Source organism: Oratosquilla oratoria, chromosome 15 (assembly GCF_046742065.1).
Source record: "Oratosquilla oratoria isolate Oo_2021 chromosome 15, ASM4674206v1, whole genome shotgun sequence".
Lineage (NCBI taxonomy): Eukaryota > Metazoa > Arthropoda > Malacostraca > Stomatopoda > Squillidae > Oratosquilla > Oratosquilla oratoria.
The window spans coordinates 11341645-11346644 of NC_134791.1; the positions used below are offsets into that span (position 1 = coordinate 11341645).

Here is a 5000-nt window from a genome sequence, read left to right on the forward strand (position 1 = left end):
TTGTAGAAAATTATTTATAAATCTTCTGCATCAGCGTACCATCAAACGATGGAGCCAACAAAATAGGGGAATTCAGTGGGCGAGATGCAGGGATGACCCGTCATCCAGGAGGTGCCAAGACAAGAGGGAGGGAAGAGGGTGGAGGGGAGTGGAGTTTGATAGGGGATGGAATGAGTGGAAGTGGTTTTTATGCCTTTGTTTTTTGGCTACCTCCCTTGTAAGGGGGATGAAAGTCTTTAGTATATGTATTTTTTAGCCGAATAAAATCGCCAGACGGCAGCTAGAACGGACGTAAGGGAGTGGAGTAACACTGTCAGGTGGCTCAACACAAAAGCTTAAAATGTGGATCAATCTCGACAGACTTTAATCTCTTTACTCTAATCTCGTTATCTCATCTTCCAAGTCTCCCATCCACCCTCCGCCTCTCTTTCTCTCTTTTTTTGTTCTCTCACCTCTCTTTCTCTCTCCGTCCTTCCCCGCTTCTATCGTGTCTGTGTGTGTGTCTCTCTCTCTCTCTCTCTCTCTCTCTCTCTCTCTGTGTGTGTGTGTGTGTGTGTGTGTGTGTGTGTGTGTGTGTGTGTGTGTGTGTGTGTGTGTGTGTCTGTGTGTAACTGTTTTCGAACGTTCATACTGACAGACTCAAAACAACTTATACCCTAAACTTCACAAACACAAACACAAACACACATACACACACACACCGAATAAACTAAGTTCTCACTAAATAAGATAACTATTCATTCACGGCCAAGAGTCAAGTTACTATCGCCCTGTAACTGTACCCAAGTCAACCCAATTTAACCCTCTTAGTTCTGACACTGAGCTAATTTCTTAATGCGTCTTAGCCCGTCAGCCACTACAAGAGAGAGGAACCTGTAACGGTTGCAGACTCTACAGCTTCTACATCGATCAAGAACCCCCTACACCTTCGGACGAAAGGTCAAAGGTCAGACCGTCTCTGCCGGGGTCACGGATGTCAGGTCACTCGCGCCTTCCACTGTGTCAAGTGAGGTCAAGCTTGACCTTAGGGGTGGGGGGAGTCTCTCCTCGCGGAAGGCCCAGGGATGTAAGTCCTGTGCAAGGTGGAGAGATGGACTCTTTTGCTGTGCCCTTACTTCGCACAGAATGAAAAAGGAGACCTTTCCCGGTAGTTTTGATAGCCAGGTCATTCTCGTCATTTTAATCCCCCTCCACTCCTTCTCTTCCTCTCTCTCTCTCCCTCTCTCTCTCTGTTCGCTTCACTCTTTTTTCACTCGTCTTTCTCTCCACTTCTCTCTTTTTCTGTTTTTCTTTCCCCCTTCTTCCTCCTCTCTCTCTCTCTCTCTCTCTCTCTCTCTCTCTCTCTCTCTCTCTCTCTCTCTCTCTCTCCCCTTCACTACGGCAACGCCCCTTTAATAGAATGCAATGAACCTGCTTTCGCTTGAGTAAAACATTCACAGTGGCGAAGCGCCTCCAAGCCTTGACAGGTCTTGCAGAGGTCATGCGGGATCCTCCTCAAAGGTCTAGGGGTCACGGACCCAAAATTCCAAAAGATCCTGTCAAAAAAAAAAAAAAAAAAGGCTCCTGAGACTTGTCTGTTTCGAGCTTCCAGCTGGGGAATTTTACCTTCAACTGTATATAATCTTCCGGCGTCAACCATAACAAAATCCATAAAGTGCGTCATTATAACGAAAGGTCAGGACATGACCTAGGTCAATATATGCCATTTACATACATCGATATATACAGGTACATACATATACATATATATATATATATATATATATATATATTTATATATATATATATATATATATATATGATGGCTTAGAATTAAAATGAATTGTGGTTGATAAATGTAAATCTGTTCTCTGGGACCCATTCAGTGTTGTACATACATACATACATACATATATATATAAATATATATATATATGGCAGCCAGCATGAAACTCAAAACTTGAGCTACAGTACAACGACTCTTTCAGCTGAAGGAAATCGTCTGGCGTCAACCAGAACAAAATGCATAAAGGGCGTCGACCAGTCGAGGGTGTGAACAGGAGCTGATCTTGCATTCCAGGGATGGGCGTGGGCGTGGGCGTGGGGGTGGAGGGTTGTTAAAACTCACGAAGGCCGGATGACCCGAGATAAGGTCATCCTTCACCACATAACCCGGCAGTTACCCTCAAGTCACCGGGGCCCATAACCCTAAACGCGTTCCAGGTCATCAAGGAGGTTAACCCTTTACAGGGAAGAGAATTAACCCGACAACTGAATAAAATCGTCTGACGACAGCTACAGCAATGCTAAAAAGACGTACAGCCCCTTGAAGGGCACGTGCGGGGGGAGGGGTCTGTGCTTACTGGTGGGTCCCGACCGGTTGAGAGGCTCTTCAGCCTGGGTGCCGACCGATACGAGGAGGTCTACAAAGTCTTGGCGCTAATTTCAAAACGGTTCGTTCAGTGACACGAATTACAACACTGCCTGGACGAAAACTTTCGGAAAAATGGACAGGATGTCGCTGGATAACAATGTCGTAACGAAGATCGTTCTTCAGGAGCACGAACTCCCAGGCTCGTTCTCCGAAGGCACTTCGGGGTCAAGCTCGTAAAGAAGTCGAGTACGTGTGACGTTTCTATGACGTCATTTGGGACGCCTTTTTGTGACGTCATTGTCTTCATGTGGGGGGGGAGGGGAGATTATGTCATAAAAAATTCTCCCTTCTCTCCATCCCCCCTCCCCCCTCCCCTGAATAGATTCGGGGCAGACCAAGGAATTGTTCGAGGTAGTATACATACTAATTCACAGTGAAATAGTGCATACACTGTTATTCACACACAAACACAAACACACACACATATACACACACACTATGTATGATAACTGAAGAGTAAGAGACAGGACCCCACGAGCTTTACCTTTTCTTGTACACTACGATTACGTAAATATCGTGAGTTTTGTTCTGAGTCAGTGATTCCATTTACCTGTCGAGGTATACACAAGAGCCCTTTCATCCCAATGCTAAACAATTCTATTCACATGATGATTAAAGAAAATAAAAATATTATTTACGTAAGTCCTGAAATGTTTTTAGAGAGTACCGGTAATTAGATGGAAATGACCGAAAAAAAAAAAAAAAAAGGACCACCACCCTCGAGCATCAGCCTTAATTGGTTGATTACTGAAATCGACTTGACCTTTGTCGAGAAGACGTAAAGAACGCTGTGACCTTTTTTCCGGACGTTTTACCCTGTTTTCCAAAGCCGACCCTTCTTGGACTTTTTTTTTCCCAAAGAGGTGACCTTTGTGACTGACCTTTATCCAAAGACAGTTACGAATAATGACAGACGATTTTCTGCAGTTGCGGGGGTCGGGGTCCCCGGTCTGAGAGGAAAGTTGGGGTAACGATCTCAGTCGATTTTATTCAGCTGAGGGGCCGTCACCTTAGGGAAGTGAGTCACCTACTCTGAGAAACGAAAATATAAATAACCTCAAACACAAGACTCCATGGTTACTGAAGCTGAAGCTGCTGAATCATACACAGGCCACCAAAAACAGCTGATGTGTATATATTCACATATGCGTAAGTAACCACTAGGAAAAGTAAACTAACGAAGCAGAGCGCTTTCGTATAATTACATCTTCAGTGCAGATACAAAGAAGGAATTACTTACGCATTTGTGAACACACGCTCGTAGTGTTTTTATTGCATATTCACATATGTATATGCATATGAGAACCAACATACCGTTACATTTGTCCCACATATTCTCACAGCAAGTGATAACCTTCTTGAAGCATATAGAGTATACATAGATATATACAGTATACATATATACATATACATATACAGTATACATATACACATATACAGTATATACATGCATATCACTTATTCATTTATATAATTATTTAATCTTTGTCTTTCGTTTTCTATGCAATTCATACTCGTACATTCTCATTTATAAATCTATTTACAAATTCACTTGTTTACTCATAATATACTCATTTATCTATCGATAAATTTATTTATTCAATTTTTCGTATCTGGCCTCGTCATGAACCCAAAGGTCTCCTCCGGCCTTGACCTCCCGCATTGACATTTCACTCCACCGAATCGTCAACAGTTGACAAAAAGCGTGTTTACCAGATCATTAGCAAACGCCCTCGTGTTTTATGATGATTGTCTGTTTGGACAGCGCACACCGTCTGTTTATATACAGTAACTAAGTAGTCTAGTGTGTTGGGGGGTCGTTGTTGTTCGGTGGTTAGCGTGCATGGCCCCATGCATCATGGCCAATTACCCCGTTAAAACATTGCAGATTATTTTCTATGTTTATGTAACTAGATACTATCCTACTAGGTGTGTGTGGTGTGTTTACTTTGGCTTTAAAGGCCGCTACACAGGTGAATATATATATATATATATATATTATATATATATATATATATATATATATATATATATGTATGTGTGTGTGTGTGTGTGTGTATGTATATGTGTGTATATATATATATATATGTATATATATATTATATATGCATATATATATATGTATATATATATATATATATATATATATACATATATATATATATACACACACACACAAATATTAATCTGATGTCCCTTATAATGACCCAAACACTTCTGATTTTGCAGGAAGGTTGGTACGCCTGACATCAGTTCTACCAACGTGTAGCGGGTAAGACATGTATTCCATTCGTTTGTGTCACACATTTTGTGGGTTAGTTACTTTTCCTTCAACGTGTACCAAAGTGGGTTATGTCTGGACACTGTGTGTGCGTGTGTGTGTGTGTGTTCACCTTGGTCTTTTGGATCACGTGTTGGACTCGTGATCGACAGATATTTCCCTCTCAGAAGAGAGCTCAGAGCTCGTATGACCGATCTATGGGTAATGCTATGACCTTGCACGCACACACACCCCCAACTCCCCGCCCACGAGAGTCGGAGTAACGACCCGAAGCGCAGCGATACCGAAATAATTTCGGCCCTGGGC

General features: G+C 42.4%; 1 protein-coding gene across 2 annotated transcripts in view; it reads left to right on the forward strand.

The window, feature by feature from the left end:
* The window catches only part of LOC143033287 (uncharacterized), a 149510-nt gene that overhangs the window by 89137 nt on the left and 55373 nt on the right, over positions 1 to 5000 (forward strand). For both annotated transcript variants that reach the window (XM_076198551.1, XM_076198552.1), the window contains exon 2: positions 4643 to 4685. The gene's annotated coding sequence lies outside the window, so the exon portion shown is untranslated. The remainder of the gene's footprint in view (positions 1 to 4642; positions 4686 to 5000) is intronic.